The sequence below is a fragment of the Mauremys mutica genome, chromosome 3 (assembly GCF_020497125.1).
Source record: "Mauremys mutica isolate MM-2020 ecotype Southern chromosome 3, ASM2049712v1, whole genome shotgun sequence".
Lineage (NCBI taxonomy): Eukaryota > Metazoa > Chordata > Testudines > Geoemydidae > Mauremys > Mauremys mutica.
In genome coordinates this window covers 122,817,475-122,840,303 of record NC_059074.1, presented here as the reverse complement: position 1 = coordinate 122,840,303, position 22,829 = coordinate 122,817,475, and the positions used below count along the sequence as shown (strand labels likewise).

General features: G+C 42.1%; 1 protein-coding gene across 2 annotated transcripts in view; it reads right to left on the bottom strand.

The window, feature by feature from the left end:
- Window positions 1-22,829, bottom strand: part of PACRG (parkin coregulated) — a 447,225-nt gene that overhangs the window by 62,677 nt on the left and 361,719 nt on the right. The window lies entirely within an intron of this gene.

Here is a 22,829-nt window from a genome sequence, read left to right as displayed (position 1 = left end):
TTGGAACTGGGAATCCAAACCCCTAGGAAGCTTTGAAAATCACAGGTGAAGCCTTTTTTATTTGAAGAAGTAAAATATAATCAAGCAATAATGGGCAAAAGGGAGGGCATTTCCTAGTTGTTAACTGACTGGCTGGAAGAGCTGAGGGAGTAATTGTTTTTATAAACTTCTGTTGCATCTTTATACGAATGTTGTTCTCTGTATTGAGTCTCCAGCTCCACCGTTTTGGATTTAATACCTACCTTTTCCTAGCAATTAGTGTTAGGCCATGTCTACTCTTACCTTCGGGGATTGCCACTGCTGCAATTGATGCAGTGGGGGTCAATTTAGCGAGTCAAGTGAAGACCCACTAAATCGACGGCAGAGCACTCTCCAGTCAACTCCGTTACTCCACTGGAACAAGAGGAGTAAGGTAAATCGATGGGAGAGCCTCTCCCATCATCGTAGCATGGTGTAGACACTGCAGTAAGTCAGCCTAAGCTCTGTTGACTCCAGTTACGTTATTTACATAGTTGGAGTAGCGTAACTTAGGTTGACTAACCCCAGTAGTGTAGACCAGGCCTTAGATTCAGTAACTGGCAAAGCAGGACATTGTTTTGAATGATTTAGTACATTTATAAAATTAGAATGCTGACACTTTCCAGCCTGACTGTCAAATGACTAGATAGGGTGTCCACAGCATCCAGAAGGTTAAATCAATTTCTAATGACATTTTGCACAAGGATTGCCTGTATCTTGAAGTTTCCTGTCACTTCCTCTGTGTATTCACAGTATACACACAATAGAAACTTTTAAAACTCTACAGCAGTTAGCTTTTTGTTGTAAGAATACTGTAAATGATTCCACTGAATAAACTTCATTGAGGGAACTGAATAGGTTGGGGATGATGGCTACATTTTTTAGAACTCTTCTTGACTGTTCTATAAAGCATAGAAATCCAGGGCTGGCTCCAGGCACCAGCTCAGCAAGCAGATGCTTGGGGCGGCCAAGAGGAAGGTGTGGCATGTTGGGCAATTCGGTGGCGGGTCCCTCGGTTCCTCTCAGGCGGAAGGACCTGCCGCCGAATTGCTGCCAAAGAAGAAAGTGGCACGGTGGAGCTGCCACCGATCCCGATCATGGCTTTTTTTTTTTTCCGCTGCTTGGGGCGGCAAAAACCCTGGAGCCGGCCCTGTAGAAGTCAGTGTATTTTCAGTGTTACATCATGATATAAAACCATCCGTAATCTTCATGACGTACGCCAACTTTTTAAAAATTGGGTGCTTGAGTCTGGTGTCCACAGGTCGAGAAGGATGATGATAGATGGGAGAGGGTTCAGAAAAGAGCCACAAGAATGATTAAGAGCGCAATCTATTTAGCTTAACAAAGAGAAGGTTAAGTGGTGACTTGATACAGTCTGTACATATCTACATGGGAAATAAATATAACGGACTCTTCAGTCTAGCAGAGAAAGGTATAACATGACCCAATGGGTGGAAGTTGAAGCTAGACAAATTCAGATTGGAAATAAGGCATACATTTTTGACAGTGAGGGTACTGAACCATTGGAATAATTCACCGAGGGTCATGATGGAGTCTTCATCACTGACAATTTTTAAATCAAGATTGGATGTTTTTCTAAAAAATCTGCTTTAGGAACTATTTTGGGGAAATTCTCTGGCCTGTGTTATACTGGAGGTCAGACTAGATGATCACAATGGTCCCTCTGGCCTTATAATCTGTGAATCTATGAATCTTTATTTATCACACTGAATCCCCTCTGAAAATCAGGCCACTGATTTAGGTGCCCAACTATTGTTTTAGATGCCTAACTACCGGCACCCAGATTTGGTCAATAAGGTTTAAATTTTCAAAGTCCAAATATCATTGTGTTAAAGATAATTACAGCAATTGGCTGTATGTGCATAAATAAATGATGGCTAGGTTTAGGCCAACAATTTCCCATTACTTTTTGGGATGCCATGTTTTCATAACTTTTCTATTAACCTTTTCCAGCATTATAATTATAGAACAATTTTTCTTTTTCTAAAACAAAAGAAAAATCTAATTCAAGTATTTAATTATTTAAAAAAAACTAAGAGAAATGGTCGGCTTTGGACACATAAGAGTTTAACATCTGAACAAGAAAGGTTTCGATATTTAAGCGGTTAAGTTAAAAAGAGGAAATAATTGTGACTTGTTTGTTTTCCTCTACTCAATTTGGAGCTCCCTGGAATGGATTTATGAAGCTATGTAGGATATGAAAGCAAGTTTTCTTTAACTGCATCTTGTTTAACCTGAGAATTTAAACTGCTAGCCCTTTTCTAGAATGGCTGTTATTGTAGATCTTACACAATTATATGAATAAACTGCCCTTTTCCTAAATTGGCTTTGTGTATGTTTTCAGTTAGATTAATTTATACATGAATTTCTTATTACATGAAAAATAATACTACCTATATTAAGGCTCAAGTGTTTTTCAAATATTTGGTCTGAAAGTTTATCTCTCTGTAATTTTTTATTTACTTTAATTCCTACTATGTGCACAGCCCCATGGCATGTTGACACATGACACAGAAAACAACATAACAGACAGTGGCAAAAACCCCATTCAGTCATAATCAATAAGCCATCAGTGGTATACAGTCAGTGAAATTCATGATCAATAAGGTGTGCTTTACACCATTCTCTGAAGCATTCCGATTCAGGAAAACACTCCCGCCTGTGCTAAAGTTAAGCACTTTTTATGTGTTCCCATTATATTAGGCATGGACTTAATGAATGGATTTGGAGACTGAGGCCAGAAGGGCCCCCTCATGATCAGTAAGTCTGACCTCCTGCATTACGCAAGTCATTGAATTGCACTCAGTAATTCCTGTATCAAACCCAACTTTTGCTTGTAGTACAGTGTATCTTTTAGTAAAACATGTACTCTTGATTTAAAGACTTCAAATGATGGACAATCCATCACTTCAGTTGATAAATTATTCCAGTGGTAAATTAACCACACTATTAAAAATCGGCACCTTAATCAGAAGCTTAACAGTTTTATTGAATCGGGTTCAACAGTAGGCTTCACCATTTATTGAGCTCTACAGCCTGAAATGTAGTGTTCTTTTTTAAGTCAGGAAGGGCTTGTATTCAACATTACAAAACTCTAACACAACAAAAACAAGAGCCTGGTGTTGAAAGCAGCCGGCAGCCAGAGCCCTGACTTCCAAAATGGAGGATAATCTTTGGTCTTTGGAACCACACTTCACATCTTTACACAACAGTGCAGATGATTTACACAGGAGACTGTAATAGTTTGTACTAGCCCTTTGAGGACTCAGCAGGGAACTCTTTTGTGCCAGAACCACCAATTTCCTTTGTTCCTAAAGGAAGGTAGGAAAAGGAAGAAAGCAGCCAGGGTTAACAGGGCACACCTACCCTCTGGCCTAATTATGGGCGAAGGGAGTGCAGCTGTGGTTGAATCAGAGCCAACTTAGGGAAAGCAGGTGTGTGATATATGGTCTGTTCTTGCTCATTCAAGTAATACAACATACGTAATATGGCATTCCGAAGCTTGTTCACAGGCTGTGATTAGAGAGGAAGGATTGCCCAGTGGTTAGGGTTCCAGCTCTAGATTTGGGATATATGTTTTTAAGTCACAGCTCCACCACAGAATGCCTTTATGACCTTGGCCAAGTCCCTTAAGGCTATATCCACAAAAGGACTCTCAGAATCCAACAAGCTGAGCAGGGCTCTTCCTAAGCCAGCAAGAAATGCTGAGGACAGGAGAGGAGCAGGGCCTAGGTCCTGCCCCTCAAAGATAATTAGGTACCTAACACTGAACTGGAGAGAGGTACCTATTTCTGCTTGGGATTCACCCTCTCCTGGAATTAGGTGTGTAAGCCAGGTCAGTCCTTTCTCATGAAAAAACAGAGAGATAGAGAGAGACCCCTTTATAGCCAGTAGCCCAGTGGTTAGGGCACTCACCTGGGATGCAGGAGATGTGTTTTCAAATAACTGCTCTGTCTGATTTGGAGTAGGTCCTTGAATTTGGTATTCCAGGTGAGAACCCTGAACACCAGGCTATTGTATTAGGGGGCAGGTCTCTCTGTCTCGTCTGTTGAAGCCATTCTACTCTATAAACACTTAGTGGAGCAGTAAGGAGGAAAGTATTTATTTCAAGTTTATTTAGGATTTGATAAACTAGAACCCAGCAGGGGAATTTTGTCTTATACCCTTTTGGGCTGTTTGGAGTTTTTAAAGGGACATGCTAGATGGGAAACTGAGGCAGGGAAAACTAGCAGTACCACACTAGGTCAACAGGGAGTGCTACAGCGCAAGCATGCCCCATGACAGCCATCTATGACCAATATGCATGAAGAGAAGAATAAGAGAAGTCTAGATGGTTAAGAGGACAATACTGTGACAGAGTATATCCTTTCAGATTTTCAGTAACACTTTCTGACATGCTATAGTAGTTCCATGTATATTAACATGAATGCATATTATAGCTTTCTTACATTGTAATGTATTGTTCTTACTATTTTTACCAGTACTTAAGTAACTGTCTTCTTTTCTGATACAGGTTACAAAGTGACCTGAAGACTTTTATTTGACAAATAGCAATTTTTTTTCTTTACAATTATTATTTTCTGTCCAATATTGGGCCAGAACCTTGCCTGGTGTAAATCAGCACAGCTCCATTGACTTTAATGGAGCTACACTTATTTACACCAGCTAGGATTTGGCCAATTGTCTTTACTATTTGTCATTAATCAGTAAGATTTTATTGATGACTGTAACTGAAAATATTAAATAAAATGAAGGGAGAAAAAGGTCTACACTGAGAAGTTATACAATCAATAGTTGTCTCAGTGTCTGCACAAATACATGGTGAGTAATATCCAGCTTACTTTGCTGATACAAATAATCCCATTGACTTTGGTGAAACTAATAGCTCAGATTTAGTCCTTCATGTTCAGACTGCATGATGCCAATTAAGGCAAGATAAAAGAACATGGAATATTCAGGAACAGAAGGATCTAACTGGCTAAATGATGCAATGAGTCATACCATTTAATGAAAAAAGTATTTTAACCAAATCCTATGCAGTAACTTCTGTTATCTAGAAGCCGCTCTTGCATGCACTAAGTAATGGACAAGTATGTCTCCAGCCTGTTTTTAAAACAATTAGTCTTAGAAAGATACTAAATCTGGCCATTTTATGGTACACACTGCTTGTAGCACTTTTTGATCACATTGTTATACCAATGCTTGTTAACAATACCTGGGATTGCTATTACTGCACTACAGAAAAAGGAACTGAATTAACTTCTCCTTTAGGGGCTTTAGAAATGTGATGCAAGTTAGTTCTACGAACTAATCAACTGAAAGAAAATAAAACATCAACAAAAACCTGAGGCAAAGTGAATTTCTTTAGCTGTTAAACTAAGCCCATAATGACAATGAATGCTACAGCACTATCCTGATGAATGGCCATCTCTTTTATTTGCTCTATGTCAACGTTCGCTATATGTCAATTGGCTTGTTTATGTGACTATGCATAGACAAATTCTACACTGATTTCCTCCCTGGGCCAAACCTAGAGCATTTTACTCCCAGCAGAAGTCCAACTGAAGTCAGTGGAATTAGTTGTGTGCCTAAAGTGAGAAGGATTTGTCCCCCTGGTACATCTGACTGAAGTCAAAATGTAAGTCAGGGCAGAACTGAGCCCATATTGTCCCAAAAAGATATAATTCTTTTTAGGGCCCTTGGCTACTGTCTAGAACTGATCTTGCTCTCACTGAATTCAATGGTAACATTTCAATGGCCATCTATTTAATACAAGTCTAACTAAAATACCTTAGCTTCCATCTGAATTCTTTATAAAACACTTAGTTACTGATGATACCTATACCTGGAACTAATTATATAACTTGTTCTATTTCAGTTTGCAGAACAAAATTAACATGAATCTCCAAAATATATGGGAAGTATTACTTTGGGGCACTGAGCGGGTTAGGAGAAAAGACATAATTTTGTGAAATCAAAGTAAAATATGCTTACAAGGTTACTCTAGGACAAACATATTTTTTAAAATGTGACTTCCTTAAATGTGCTAGAAACAATTGTTTGCAATGTTGAAGCCATGTTGGTACCAGGATATGAGATTGAAAAGGTGGATGCGATAATATCTTTTACTGGAGCAACTTCAGATGAAAAGAAGAGTTTTGTAGAGCTCAAAATGTCTCTTTATTCAACAGAAGTTGGTCCAATAACAGGTATTACCTCACCCACCTTCTCTCTCTCAAAATAAGTGTAGATTACTAAAACTGAATAATTAAAACAAAACCTAAATTACTTTTCACTCTGATATTCATTGTTGTATGCCGTGTTGTTGTAGCATTGTTGCTCCCAGGATATCAGAGAAATAAGGTGGGGGTCCAACTTCTGTTGATAGAGCCATCCATCCCTTGGGTAGGGTGAATTGGGGCAACCGCCCTGGGTCCCACCCTTTGTCCCCATATCTTAAATGATGTACGATCGGGATGCCGTTTGTCATGATATTCAGGTGAGGAGGTGGATGGTGAGGTGAGGCAGGCAGGCAGGCGAGTGGGGCAAGGAGGCGAATGGGGAGGCAAGTGGCAGGCAGGCAGGCGGGAGGGGTGTCAGGAGGCAGGCGGGCGGGCAGACGAGGAGGAGGAGAGCGGTGGTTGGGTGGATGGCGGGGAGAGCACGCCGGACGGACGATGAGGAGACTAGCTGGGAGGCGAGCAGTGGACAGGCAAGTGAGGATGCAAGCGCAGGCGAGCAGGTGGGAGTGGGTGAGGAGGCAGGTGGGTGGGCAGACAGTGAGGAGGAGAGCAGTAGTCAGGCAGACAAGGGGGGCATGCTGGGCGGACAGTGAGGAGACTAGAGGGGAGGCGAGTGGCAGGCAGATGTGCAGACAGCGAGGAGGAGAGCGGCAGGTAGGCAGGGGTGTGTGTGTGAGGAGGCGAGCAGCAGTCAGGTGGGTGGGTGCGCCAGGTGGATGGCGAGGAGACTAGTGGGGAGGCTGATTTGTCCCAGGCCCCGCACCACCCTAGGGATGGCCCTGTCTGTTGGCGAGGGGGATAAACTTTTAAACTACATGTAGGGACATTAAAGAAGGTTTATATTAAACATGGTTTATATGAGAAATGATTTATTGATTTATTGTTAATTGATACTTTATAACTTAAGGTTTATGTTAGAAGTAAATTTGTGATTGTCAACATTTAGCCTCTAACCTGCAAGCCACCAGCTGTGTCTGTGTGAAGCCTGCTCAAAGAGATACTTGGTATAAAACTTGTTAAGCTCAAAGAAATACTTTGTATAAAACTTGCTAAACATTAATTAACTCTAAGTAAGCCAAAACAGTAGCTGTTATAGTGTATAGATAGAGACCCCCACCCTCTGTAAGTTTTCATCTCACTTTATCTTTGCTTGTTAAAAGACAGGGAGTCTCACATAAATTGGTAACACCCCAAAAGGTAAAGAGACAGTGAACTAAATGTGATTAAGATAGAGAATGTATGTGAATGAATGGTTAGGGAGTTACCAGCCTGAAGAATTCAGTGTCGGCTGAAGAAGGTGTCAAGTGGGATCAACCAGCTGACCCCCGGAGGGCAAACTGGAATCCACCCACCACACCTCAAAGGAAGGAAAAACAAAACATCTAATAACATGGAGCCAGCCATCTGCTGATTGATTTAGCAACAGCAAAATGAAGCAACTCCTATGAACTAACATAGGGAAAAATCCCTATAAAACTGGACTCTAAAGACTGAGGACTTTGAGTCTATGGTTCTGCTGCCAGCCCCCAGGAGCATCAGATGCATCTGACACAGACTCGGCTCCATCCTCATGACCAAGATACCTGGCCAGTAACTTGGCATGAGCAACATCTAGGCTGGTAACTATAACATCTATACAGAACCTGAATGAATGATTGTGTGAATGAATATGTGTATGTGTGTGTAAGGAATAAGTAGTGATAGAAATAAGTAGTTAAACAACGTTGTTTGCTTTTGTCTTTTGCTGTCTTTTGTTTTGTTATGGTATTTACAATAAATGTGGCATCTTTGCCTTATCCCTCTTAATAAGATCCTGCTGGTTTTTATTATATTGGTATAACATACACAGAGTTCTTCTTCATGGAACCAGCCACCCAAATACCCACAGAGAACCTGCTTCAATACAGAGGCTAAGCCCCCTCCAACTACATGCCCCTAGTTGACACCTATCACCCCACACTGGAACCCATAAGGGGTAACATCAAGCTACAACCCATACTTGATGGGGACTCCATACAGAAAGAAATATTTCCTGAACCTCCTCTTCTAGCCTTCAAACACCACAACCTCTCCAAGTTCATCATCAGAAGCAAGCTCCCCACAGACCAGGACACACCAACTCAAAGCAGTGCCAGACCCTGCCAGAACAGATGCAAAACCTGCAGACATATCTCCATTGCTACAATTATCAATACACCTTTCAAGATCCATGGTCCTAAACATGCCTACAGAACATGTGGTGCACTAACTACCTCAATAACCACTATGTGGGTGAAACCAGATAATCACTATGCTGTCGAATGAACCCACACAGGAAAATGATGAATGACAAAAACACCACATCATCTATGGGTGAACACTTTTCATAAAGTGATCACTCTGTATGTGACCTCTCTGTCCTCATCCTCAAAGGAAACCTGTACAACACTTTCAAAATAGGAGCCTGGGACATTAAATTCATAACTTTGCTAGACACTAAAAATCATGATCTTCATGAAGAGACTGGATTTATGGCTTATTACAACAATCTGTAACCAACTAACCCCCTTTTTTGTCCTACGACTACAGGGATGTTGCCTTGAACAGAAGTTGGTCTAATAAAAGATATTACCTCACCTGCCTTGTCTCTTTTCACTCAGACACTTTCTAAGTTAGGAAAATAAAGACAATTACTTATTCACTATTCATAGTTTATTTCCTCAGGTATTTAATGGCCTGACACAATTCCACTTACCTCTTCCCTGACTCCACCCACCCTACTTACTGGGGAGAGTAACTGAGTCTGTGCAAGGGTGAGTTATAATAACAATTTACTTATGTAAATGAAGTTATTCACACATGTATGTCTTTTCAGGATTAGTACCTAATGACAGGTGTAAACGGGCTACTCACCGCCACGGCGCCTCCTGCTGGTTTTTCCGGGGAATTAACTCTTTTTCAGCCCGGAGCGCCCTCTGCAGGCCGATGATCCCCCCCTTTTCCTATTGGCCCCGTGTCCCTCCCAGGACCCGGTGCCCCTTTAACTATGATTGGGTCTCCCCCCTCCCAGGGGAACCCCCACCCTACTATCCCCACTTTGCCTCAGTAGTGGCCACTGACAGTCATGGTCTAGCCCCACACCCTGGGGCAGACTGCAGTATCAGCCCACTCATCACAGGCAAAAGGGGTTTGGACCTGCTGCTTTGCCTACTCCTGGGTTGTCCCTTGCAACCCCCAGTACCTCTTGCCCTTTACTAGGCCGCAGCCTGGGGCGTTCCAGGCTGGAGCTTCCCTAGCTCCTCAGCCTGTCCCCCAGCCCTGCTGCACTCAGGTATCCAATCTCAGCTTCTAAGCAGCCAGGCCCATCTCTCTCTAGAAGCAGAGAGAGACTGTCTGTGCTTTGGCTTCCCTGCCTCTTATAAGCCCCAGGGCTTCAGTTTGGGGCGTGGCCGCAGCTGCAGCCACTTTCCCAATCAGCCCAGCCAAAAGCCCCTTCCCAGGGCTGTTTTAAAGCCCCACCGGGCGGGAGCGGATAGCCACTCCGCTACACAGGTCTACACTTCCAACGCTGCATCGGCACAGCTGCACTGAGGCAGCTGTACGCTGTAGCACTTAACGTATTTCTACACCAACGGGACAGGTTCTCCTATCAGTGTAGTTAATCCATCTCTACCACACTGTCTACACCAGGGATTAGGTTGGTATAACTATGTCGTTCAGGGGTGTGGATTTTTCACACCCCTAAGTGATATAGTTATACGGATATATGTCTGTAGTGCAGTCCTGGCCTTAGTTACATCAAGTACATTTAGCACAAAACATCCAATCTCTCTAGTTAAGCATGATGTATTCATAGCTCTGTCTGAATGCCGCAACATAGGTATTTATAAAAACTTGATTTAGGAAGAGAAAACTGGGTCTTGAGCTTTGGAAGGATGTAAAATAATTTGATTCCAAAAGATCATCTATGATATTACCACAGCCTGCATTCTATTTCTTGAAAAATGACTGACCATAATGAAGTGGGTTTTAAAAATTGTTTCAGTGTCTATGGGAAGCTATGGCACCTTTTAAAACTTAATACCAACCTATCATTGTATTTTTCAATGAGCTTTTAGCCAGCTGGCTTTATTTTGTAGATTGTAAATTATACCTAGCATACAGTGAAGCCTGGTTGCCCAATAATAGCTACAAAAGTTAAGTAACATAATGCCACCTTTTAGATATGAGGATATCCAGTTTCATTCTGATCAACCATGGTTATTTATGACTCCAAAGAAAGAGAGGAAAAGGACACAAACACTGGGAGCTGGTGAAAAAAAAAGAGCTAAACAAATTACAGTGAATGACTTGGAAGAGAAATAAAACATGGCAACATATTCATATTTAGCACATTATTTCTACCTAGAAAGAAGTAACATGTTCCATTTTTTAAGTTTTGCAATTTATCTACCAGGGATGTACAATTTAGTTTATATAAATCAACAATTTTATAGAAGTGGAAAGAATCATATTTTATTTTCGGCCAATTGCCTAGAGAAAACTGAATAGGTCATAGTTATTTGCAGCCTAGTACTAGCCTTTTATCAATATATCTTCAACAGTATTCACGGAATGTGATTCCTCTGTACTACCCATGGTATTTATATACTGTTATGAAAGCATGCATGAGCTCAGAAATGTTTGACACATGAACACTACATAGTTTGTGATCTAGGCATTTAGAGTTCAAGGTTAATAATTCAAGGTATTAAAGGCATTGTAACTGAACATCAATTTATCATGAAAATGTAGTAAGTATGATCTTCCTAATACAAACAGTTGAAAGCTTGCAACGTGTTGTATTCTTGTCAGTATTGCTTCTCTATTAGACACAGACTAGTTGGGAAGTTTTAAAGATCTCTAGGATCAGAGAGGTAGCCGTGTTAGTCTGGTTCTGTAAAAGCAGCAAAGAATCCTGTGGCACCTTATAGACTAACAGACGTTTTGCAGCATCCAACGAAGTGGGCATTCACCCACGAAAGCTCATGCTGCAAAACGTCTGTTAGTCTATAAGGTGCCACAGGATTCTTTGCTGCTTTTAAAGATCTCTGTTGTCTTTAAATCTGACCAATCCACATTCCAGAATGCAGAGCTCCCAATGGAACACAAAAACACCCTGCCCCTGTTATTCTTGGCCTTTTCTCTCTTAGGGCATGTCTGAACTGCCCCACAGTTCAGGCTATGGGTGTGTGAATAGCAGTGCACACTAAAGTGCTGCTCTATCACTAGTTCACACTAATGTATCCTGTTTGCATACGACTACATTAGTATGAACTAGGGACCTTTTAGTTCATGCTCGCAGTGTCCACATGGGGGACTTAGAGGGCAGCACTTTGGAGTGCTATTCACACCCCAGTAGTCTGAACTCAGGGCAGTGTAGATATGTCCTTAGTCTTTTCCCTTAATAATCCAGAGTCCCTTCTCTGTGTATGCAATTCTCTGTCCTGTCTCCTATGAAAGTGTAAGGGATGAATACAACAGATATGCCTTGAATGATTAATAAATACTGATTCCTTCTAGTCCACAAAAATTTAAAAAAATTATCCACCTCTGTTTATCCTAAAATAGGATCCAACTAGGAAGTAAAGACAATAAGAAAATAGTTCACTTTGTCTAAGGATCCAAAGAGCAGCAGGGGTTTAGAGTTCCTTTCCACAAGAACAGAAACTAAGACAGCTAAATGAGAGTATTGTTAATCACTGAGGCAAGAATCTCTCTTCTAATGTGTATATGCATAAAATCGCTTTCTTCCTCCCAGCCTACCTAAAAAGAACTAAGGCCATGCCTACACTAGCAAGCTTACAGCGGTACAGCTCTGCCACTGTAAGATCGCTCATGTAGTTGCTCTATGCTAATGGGAGAGAGCTCTCCCATCAACACAATAAAACCACCCTAAACAAGCTCTCCTGCTGACATAGCGCTGCGCATGCTACCAGTTATGCTGGCAAAACTTGCGTTGTTCAAGGGGATGTTTTTTAACACCCCGAGCAACATAAGTTTTGCCAACATAAGTGGAAGTATAGAGGGGGATGGGGCTGGGGGGGTGCCCAGGTCCTAGGGGCTGGGCTTGGAGCTGGGGGTCAGGGCTGGGTGGGGAGTATGGGTTGGGGGGGTGCCCACCTCAGAGGGGCTGGGCTTGGAGCTGGGGGTCAGGGCTGGGCCTGGGGGGTAATGGGGTCGGGGGGTGCCTGACAACCACCTCCCTGAGACCCCCCCTTCCCTGGCCCCTGACCGCCCCCCCCACCACAGAACCTGTGCCCCCTCCCTGCCCCCGGGACTCCCTGCCCCTTAGCCACCCCCCCCCCCCGCCCCGGCTGCTTACCCCCGGCTCACGGCGCGGCAGCCGCATGGCTCCAGAGGGGGCTGAGCTCTTCCCCGCTCAGAGCCGCGTGGGGAGGGGGCGGGGCCGCGAGCTCCGGGCTGAGCTCAGCTGCCTCCGCTCGGCCCGGAGCTCGCAGCCCCGCCCCCATACCACGCGGCTCTGAGCGGGGCGGGGCTCAGCCCCCCCCCCCCAGCCAAGCTGCTGCCGGGCTGTTTAGGACCCGGGGAACAAGCGGAGGAGGAGCGGCCCGTCTTCTGCAGCCAGGCGGGGCCGCGCTACTGGTAAGGGGCCATCCCTCTCCCCCAAGCGGAGCCGGTAGCGCGGCCCTGCCCGGCTGCAGGGGATGGGCCGCTCCTCGGCTCGCAGCGGCAGGATGAGCTGGGGCCCCAGCCCCAGCCTTTTGCCGCCCCCTATATTTTGCCGCCTTAGGCAGCAGCTTGTTTTGCTGGTGCCTAGAGCCGCCCCTGGATTGGATAGCTCACGAGGAACTAAACCCCACCTTCTGAAGACCTCCTGAGTTTCAAGATGCTTCCAAAGTTGGCTCCTCTGGACCGCGAAATAAAAAACAAATGTTGAATCCTGTATTAGTGTAACACCAACAGAGCCGGGTTATTGGCGGGTGGGATCGAAACTGGATGTATGCATCTCCACTGCATGAGCTAACAGCCACATGGCTCTTAACTAAGGCTGTAGCAGACTCATTCATCTCTAAGTGGTCTCAGTGCCACTAGAGGGGACAGAGCACTACACCCAGGATGTGTGTGGGTTACATCAGCATCATGCAAAAATAATACTCCACAAGAGAACATTATGAAAAACAAGAAACATTTAATTACTGCAGAGAACTTAAATTGTAAATTAATTAGATCTCCCTTTTTCAGGGATGGCCAGATCTGTGGACCTAGCCCTTTGAAGAAGGAAAAGTTTTCAGGTAAGCAACCACAAATTCTCCCACTGTCTCTCAGGGTTAAGTTCACAGATCCTCAGTGTGGGACCATCTCAGCAGTGACAAAATTCCAGAGAGGGAACAAAACAATGACAGGGAGAGGGAGGATTTCCTTACTCTAAAGAATCACCACTGTGTGCAAGACCGGCCTGCCTGTTGTATTGGTGGAAGACTTATAAAACTGAGTAAGTGTATGCAGGGATGAGTAAGTTACAGCTTTACAGACTTTATCATAAGAGGCCTGCCCTCTGTTGCCCAGGATGCCACCACCACTTGTACTCAGTGAGCTCAGGTGCCCGTTGGGGGATTGAATTATTTTGCTCAGCAATGCACCAGTGTATCCATTGTGAGACTGATGGTTCCAGATGCCTTAGCACCTGTTTTTCTTGGATGAAATAAGATCAGTAAGGCTGCTGTTTTTCTTATGCTCTCAGGTCTTTTCAAATAAAACTTTAAGGCTTGCTTTACATCCAGCAAATGCCATCGCTTCCCCTTTAGGTGAGAAGGGTGTGCACAAAAGAAAGGCAATAAGGTCCCTTTGCTCAATGAAAAATTAAATTTACTTTTGAATTAAAGGTGGGATCTACTCTCAGAACCACCTTATCTTTGTGACAAATTACTCCCAACTCTGACTCACTTTTTTCAAAGTGATAGATACGTGTTGTAGCCGATGATCTCTTTGATCACTAACTGGCAAACCTCATTTGTTAGATTTGAGCTTTAAAATGTAACTGGCACCTCGGCAAATTCATAAAAAATTGACCCCTTTTGATGCTTACAAAGGATATTCAGGGCCTACTTAGGCTCCCATTTAAATCAGCAACAAAATTCTTGTTGACTTTAACTGAGACTTTATTCTGGAGACAGATGAATTTTTCAGCCTCTTGGGCAATAAACAGTTTTTATGGATCTATTCAAATAGCAAAAAAAACAATTGTTAGGATACCAAGAAACAATTTGAATAGGCAAAATTTGAAAAATACCATAAGTCCTGTACAAAAAACTACCCTTATAAGGCAGCCTCCTATTTTAAGAGAATGATGCCAGTGCAGGCTTCAACATGTTTGGGTGGGCCTGTGAAACAATTCTCTCCTCCTCAAATGCAATTACCTCTGTTCACTATGATCACACAATGCACAAGACTGGGATTTGGGGACTTAAGATTTGGGGAGGTGCAGAGAGATGATTCAGAGGGTGCAATGCCCAAAATTAAATAAACAAAAGAGAACCAGCACAGAGGACCTGTCCACCAGCAAAAAGCTGCCTCCTGCACCAGCCCTAGCCCCCACTTCCAGCATGGAGGAGGAAGCAGCCAGACCGGAGTGTTCTAGAGGAACGGAAGGCCCGGGGCATGGCAGAATGGAGCTCTGATGTACTTGATTCTCCAGTGGTGTAAACCAGAGTTGTTTGCCTGCAGATCTTATTTGTGCCTGTCAGGAATCAGGGCCTACAGCAGAACTGGTCTCCAGACAGCCTCATCAGTGAAGCTGGCCTGCTGCAAGCTGCTTGATAGCCACGCCGCCCGAGTGGCTGCAGAGGCCAGCAAGGTGGCTTCTCAATGCTCAGACCCACCATTGTGCCTGCTCCTGCATTACCTTGTTCATGCTGCTCCTGCCTTGCACCCAGCCTTGGCCCATTCTGCCCCTGCCTTTAACCCCTCCTTGCCCAATACCCTGCCCACTCCAGTTCCTGCCCTCCAGCTTGACCCTTGGCTTTGGCTCCTGATGATGGACTCCACCTCAACCCTCTGCTCTGGTATCCAGTTCCTGTCTTCCACTTTGACCCTTGGCTTTGGTTCCTGACTATAGACTACAGCTCTGACCCTAGCCACTAGGCCTAGCTCCTGCTTTGATCACTAAGCCTGATGCCCACTCCAACAATTAGGCTAAACCACCCTTGTCCTGTCAGCTGACAGTGCCCAGGTCAAGTGGTTTAGAATCAGGGATCAGAAACTGTCTTCCTGACAGCCCTCTTTCTCCAATGCTTTCAAGCTCTGTTTGAGTGGGATGAAATCTGCCTCATGTGTTCTATTCCCATCTCTTCTTCTGATTTTTCATGTTCACATTTTGTGAATGCCTCAGCTTATTCATCTGTAAAATGGGTATAATGCAATTTGCCTATCCCAACAAGGGGTTGTAGGAATTTAATAGTTGATGTTTGTAAAGTGCTTTGAAATTCTTGGGTGAAAGTTTTTTTTAGAGAAGAGGTGAATATTATTTGCTGAGATTCAGGATGTTATAAATCAAAACTGTTCAAAGGAAAGTGGACCTCTTTCTTTAAAAGTCAATGCAATGTGCATGAAAACAGTTCTGCATTTCCCTGTCCCTTTATTCAAGTTACTATGAAAGCATGCAGTACTATACGGCAACGGCCATAGGAACAATATCTTGATGATCAGTTGACAAGAAGTGTCCATTCCTGTGCTCACTTGCCTGATGCCCCATGCACAAAATTGCCTTGTTGACAATTTTCCACATCTTTGACAAGATCATTCATATAATACAAGAGAAATAGCAAATTCCAATACTGAAGCAAATGGTAACTTGACATTAACTCTCCAAAAGGTGCCAGCAAAAGCAAAAGATCACTGCCCGAAAACACCACATATCATGGATTCCTCTCAAGTTATTATTAAAGTCAGATAATAGTCTTTAGCCTTGCTATGAAAAGCATTAAACCTAAGAAAATTCTTAGAGAAACCCTAGAATAAAATATATTTTCAGTATTCTAGAGTATTAAAGAGAGCAGTACTTATCAGCTCACACTTACACAGATTCTGTGATGACTATTAAAAAAAGAAAGCATAAAGTTACATGTCAGATATACTTCGAACCTCTTCTCTTTGATTTCTTTGGAATGAGTCAGAATAATTTCTTTTTATGTAAACCTTCAAGAGTCCAGGAAACAATGCATTTGCAGAATTTGAGAGAAATAATAATAATCACTAATATGTAATCTCCACATATTTCATTTACACATGGGGTTTCTGAACTTGTTCTTGAACTGAAGGGGTCCAGCCGAATCAGTAAACTGAGATTTTAGGAGCTAACAGAGTTTGTCAAATCCTCTCCATAACAGCTAATCCTCTGACAGCCATGTGCTTCATAAAGCTGCAGATGTCTGCACCTGGACAAAGCTTGACAAAGTGTTCTATCATACCAGACATTGGGAATTAATTGGGGTAGCCAGTCTCAGAAAGTTAGAAAAAAAATTAAAATATCACCAAAAGAGTAAGGGACAAAAAAATGTGCCTACACACACGACAGAAAAAACAATGGATAAGCATTTTCAAAACATTAAAGGTAACAGAAACATTTTAGAAGAAGTTGGTCTAAATACATAAATTTGGCTAGAGAATCATTAAATAGTTGACAAAGGAGCTGTGATAAAAGATAAAGGACACAGTATCTGACAAACCAGAGGGGGAAATACAGCCTGTCCCACAGTCCCACATTTTCAGCTATGCGTGCTATGATTACAATTATAAACAATAGATACTGTGTCAGTATACAGGAAAACAAACAATAGGTCTTTTTCAGAAACTATCTGTAGGAAGAACATACATATGAGTCAACAATGGATCTGGAATAACCCCTTGCATTCTTTCCACTAATGATACTTTAGAGCTTAGTAGAAAGAATGTTTTTGTTCTTTTTTTCTATGCATTCTTTCTTTCTTTCTTTCCTTCCTTCTTTCTTCCAGTTTGATGTGGAATTTTTCTGAGCTTGCACCTGGTCTGACCACTAGACAACTGGGTTCTGAGGATCCCCATTATTTTATTCACTCTAACCTCCACTCCTTCTTCAGATAGGTGCAACTACTGTGCTTACTCTACTCGTGGCTACACTTGCACTTCAAAGCGCTGCCGCAGCAGCGCTTTGAAGCGCTAAGTGTAGTCAAAGCGCCAGCGCTGGGAGAGAGCTCTCCCAGCGCTGTCCGTACTCCACCTCCCTGTGGGGAATAACGTGTTGTGACCTCTATTGCTAGTGTCAGTAAGAGATCAAACAGCACAAGGCACTTGAAGTAACATGTTGTTTCACCAGTCAAAGAAGTGAAGGACTCTCAGTTGCACCTAAGCACAGGAACACCATCCTGCAGTTCTATTGTCAAGCCACTGGCCTCATCATCGACATGTACAGGCCATTTAACAGGCCATATAACTGCCTATACTATGTATTAGCCTTTTCTGAAAACTTTAAAAGTGCAAGTGAAGTTAAGAGATAATACTCACCAAGCACCGTACAAGACAATACATTACTTTTGTGGTTGATTAAACGTTAAAGCATTTGGTATCCACAGAAGCTCTTTATTGTGAGTAAAATCCAGCATAGTGAACATTATTCCTTTTCTACAAGGCAAACGAAATTCAACAAACCATAAGAAAATAAAAAGGAAACAATGTTTTTCTTACCTTGTGAGGGTCTGAAAGTTCTGATGCTTTCTAGGGCTTTCCATTTGAGGCCTAGAAAATCTGCTTGGGGCAGGTTCAGATAGAAAAACAATTGCTCATTGTTGGGGCTAAAAAACAGGGAGGGGTGAATTGGTGTAGTAAAACAAGAACCAACCTGAACACTTGCCCAAAGTTTGAGGCAAACTCAGAATTAACCTCTTTTGAGATCTGAAAAAAGTTTTATTACCTTTTGTCATGTTTGAATTTTTGTGGAACTGGAAGTGCTAAATTGCCAATAGAAAGGCTGCTCCTGCAGGTTTTCTGCCTATCTGGAAGCAGAATGTTGTAGAACTCTTGTGAAAGAACCTTTTTTCCTCAAGATTCCTAGCCTAATTCTGGAGACTCAAGGAATTCATGAATAAGAATCCAAATTCTGGGATAAATTATCCAAATCCAAAGTGAACTTGGATACTTTTGAATTGCGCCATCACAGGTAAAAACGGAGTCACTTCAAAGGGGAGGATACTTGATTAAGAACTTCATGTTTGGGAGAAGATGTTTGATTTTTTGTCTGTGACTGGCTAAAATCCTTCCCTTGTAGAGTAAGAATTTAATTACAATGTGACTACAATGAAAACTTTATTATTTACAGAATAATTTTAGAGCATTCTAAAAGTGTAACTACTACCGAGGGCGGGTGGACACAAAAAGTGCATTATGCTGCTTTCATCCACATTCTTCACCAAGCACATATAAGTGGATAAAATTACAGGGTTGAATGCCTTTAAAGCAGAGGTATTCGGTTTCTGAGAGAAAGTGAAAACTACAATTAGTTTATTTGCAGAAAATAATTATAGTGTTTCATTTGGTAGCAAAAAGGTTGCAAAATAGTTTAAATGTTTTCTCACATTCATAATTTTCTGAAAAATTCTCCCTTTTATTTTATTTATGTTAATTATTTAGATTTTAGACTTTAAAATAATTCCACACCAAAATGGGTTCTGCTCCAAAACTCTGAGCAACTCTGTCAGATATGCAAAAAACTACAATAGTACAGAAATTAAAACAAAATCACAGAAAACAGCAGCATTTCTCCTTCCTCTCACCCTACAAACTTAATCTAATCACCATTCAACAGACTAATATGACTAAAATCCCCAAGCAGCCACTGCACATTCTCACCAGAGGAGCTCCCATTCTCAATTCCCTCCACCCCCACCAAATTTGCAGAGCATCTGAGGGTATGTCTACAGTGCACTTAAAACACATGCAGCTGGCCTGTGTCAGCAGACTTGGGCTTGTGGGGGTCAGGTTGCAGGGCTGTAAAATTGTGGTGTAGATGTTTGGTCTCAGCCTGGAGCCCAAGCTCTGGGACCTGGCAAGAGTCTCTACTCTGGGTGTGGAATAGCTCCCTCACTTGATATATAATTATTAATAATAATTGTTTATGTTAAATGTATAATGCTGCAGGGGAAATCTCAAGTTTTCCATTTCCTGGGGCAGGTGGGGGCCAAGAAGGAAAGCCTTTGGAGTGATATGCTTTGGGATGCCCATTGCCTCCACAATAACTTCCCAGTCTGCCTTTCATCCTATGAATATTCTTCCTTTGAGGCTCTCCGCTCTTTCCAATTTATGGCTGTATTTAGACACAACTATGTCCATTGGACTTAGTGTGCTGCTGGAAGATACTTGTACATTTGCTAAAGTCTGACCTAGCACTGAGATTATGTGGTGTGACATGTGAAAACTCTTCCTCCCTTGTGGAAGGATGGCAGAAGTGGCCCTTGTTAAGATAAGGGAGGGAAAGAAAGTGGTGTAGGAAGCCTGTATGCTAGTGGAAGGAGGAGTAAAAAAAGCTGATTCTACTGAAAATTGGACAAAACCCTAGCATCAATATAACCTACCGTGGCACCAGAATTATGTTGCTAAACTGTGTTGATCCAGTAAATCAGGACATCTAGTCTTCCTGTCCAAGGTATACTGAAAAGTAGCTTAACCATTCTGGAAGGGACTACATTTCCCTCAATAAAGCTGCTACGTTTTTCTTTCCTCATCCCACCAGGAACTTTCACTTCCTTGAAAAAGCCCTCACCTCTTAACTTCTGTCCCTCATGGCTATTCTTCTTCTTCTTAATATTAATTTTTAGAGCTACTAAGCACACCCAACTCCAGTTGAAATCAGTGGTATATCTGGTTGCTCAACTCCTGTGAAAATCAGAGTTCAAACGTGTTTTCTATCTTCAGAACATTCCCAGAGCCTCCTGACATAATAAGGAATGAGACTTCAGGGCAAATGCCAGTGAAATTATTCTGTATTTACAGAGTAGTAACTGATATCAGAATTTGGCTGGCAAGGGGGGGAATTTGACATTGCAGAGCTAGGCTACCAAGTTAGTTGCAGTTAACGTCTTTGAAAAGATAATCAGTATGCTGTCTTTTAAACCACTACAAGTATTTTTGTTTAGCACTGGGAGCAACAGAGGATCCATTGATGCTGATTGTTTAAATGCTGGCTATGAACTTGCCTCTTAAAACTCATTTCCTTTCATTTAAAAAAAAGTCACATGGAAATGGTTTATATGGAGTACAAATGTAACATTTTTTGTAAAAAGATTAACGTATAATACTGCAGTCCAGTATGAAAGATAAAACAGAACAGAAAAACACTCTGAAATGAGAGGATGCCAGCACAAAATCTCTGGTTGTGATATGCAATGTTTAAAAGCACTGGATAACAAATGACCAGTGCATAAAATATCTGAATGAATTAACCTTTTTTTTTCCTGTTAAAAAAGTTGCATTAATAACATGGATATGCACAAGTCCATGGGTCCGGATCTAATGCATCTGAGGGTGCTGAGGGAGTTGGCTGATGTGACTGCAGAGCCACTGGCCATTATCTTTGAAAACTCATGGCAATCGGGGGAAGTGAGCTAGACAAATTGGAGGATTCGCCTAAAAGAAATCTGATGATGTTCAACAAGGACAAGAATACCATGCACTGCTACAGGCTGGGGACTGAGTGGCTAAGTGGCAGTTCTACAGAAAAGGACCTGGGGATTACAGTGGATGAGAAGCTGGATATGAGTCAACCATGTGCCCTTTTTTCCAAGAAGGCTAATGGCATATTGGGCTGCATTAGTAGGAGCATTGCCAGCAGATTGAGGGAATTGATTATTCCCCTCTATTCAGCATTGGTGAGGCCATATTTGGAGTATTGTGTCCAGTTTTGGGCCCCCCATAACAGAAAGGATGTGGACAAATTGGAGAGAGTCAGGAGGAGGGCAACAAAAATGATTAGAGGGCTGGGGCACATATTATGAGGAGAGGCTGAGGGAACTGGGGTTATTTAGTCTGCAGAAGAGAAGAGTGAGGGGGGATTTGATAGCAGCCTTCAACTACCTGAAGGGGGGTTCCAAAGAGGATGGAGCTAGACTGTTCTCAGTGATGACAGATGACAGAACAAGGAGCAATGGTCTCAACTTTCAGTGGGGGAGGTCTAAGTTGGCTATTAGGAAAAACTATTTCACTAGGACGGCGGTGAAGCACTGGAATGGGTTACCTAGGGAGGTGGTGGAATCTCCATCCTTAGAGGTTTTTAAGGCCCGGCTTGACAAAGCCCTGACTGGGATGATTTAGTTGGGTTTGGTCCTGCTTTGAGCAGGGGGTTGGACTAGATGACCTCCTGAGGTCTCTTCCAACCCTAATCTTCTATGATTCCACAACTAAACTTTTTGTAACTGATGCATGTTTCTCTTTGGTCCATAGTTTTTAATAGTTCTCCACCATACAAAGCATTTTTACATACAAAACAAATGTCCAATTTATGGGTTCACATTACATAAAGCAGTATGGAGTAATTACCCGCTATATTACATTCCACACCAAAATTAACTTGCTGTCAGTTCATCTTGTGGCTTTGCCTATGCCAAAATCAACAAGAGGAAGAATTTAGTCATATAGCTAATATTTGTTTTGATTAAACATGGGTAACATACTATGATTATAATTCTCTAATTTAGCATCCCTGGTAAACCTTTTGGGCAATTTTCAGCCATCAGTTAAAACCCATCCATCTCAGATCTTTGTAGAATTTCCTCTCATTTGAACTATATTAAAGTGGTTTCCAGTCATAAAAGACTGGGATAGAAATCTTGCAAAGAGGGGAAAAATGCAATTCTTGATCAGATAAGATAATTACATTTATTATTTTCATCTTCTAAAGGAGAAATATTAGGAGGGAAAGATTAAACTAACTAAGGGTACCTTTATCCTTAATATTATCATCCTATTCTTATATCAGTAGTTCTGTCATCCCAAAGGATCTCATTCTCAATGTGCTTTTTAAACGTAATGAGAATAACTTCACCCAGCACTGTGGAAAAGGCATTTTTGAAGAGGAACACAAAAGGTTGTTTAACAGAGCACTATGCACGGTATTTTAGGATATGAGGTGAAAATACTGTACCTAACTGAACTGTAGGAGAAATTAAGGTGAGAAAATGTAATGGCAAGGAGCATGTCTAGTCGTCAGAGCCACAGGGTCTGCGAGTTCTGTTCATGGCTCTATCAGTGATGATGTATTTACCTCTGCATGTCTCAGTTTCTCCCTCTATATGACAAAGTTAATATTACTTTTGTAAAGCATTTTCATATCCTCCAATGAAAGGCTCTGTTTAGGAACAAAGCATTATTATAATTATCATAACACAGGTGTTGAGGAATTAATGTTCATAAAGTAACTGTGAAATCCATGAATGAGAAATGATATTATGAGTGACAAGTATTATTGATATTAGAATTCTCAAAATTAAAATTTGGCTAGGAAACTAGGGTTAACACTTTCCACTCCTTCAAAAAGTGCAACGG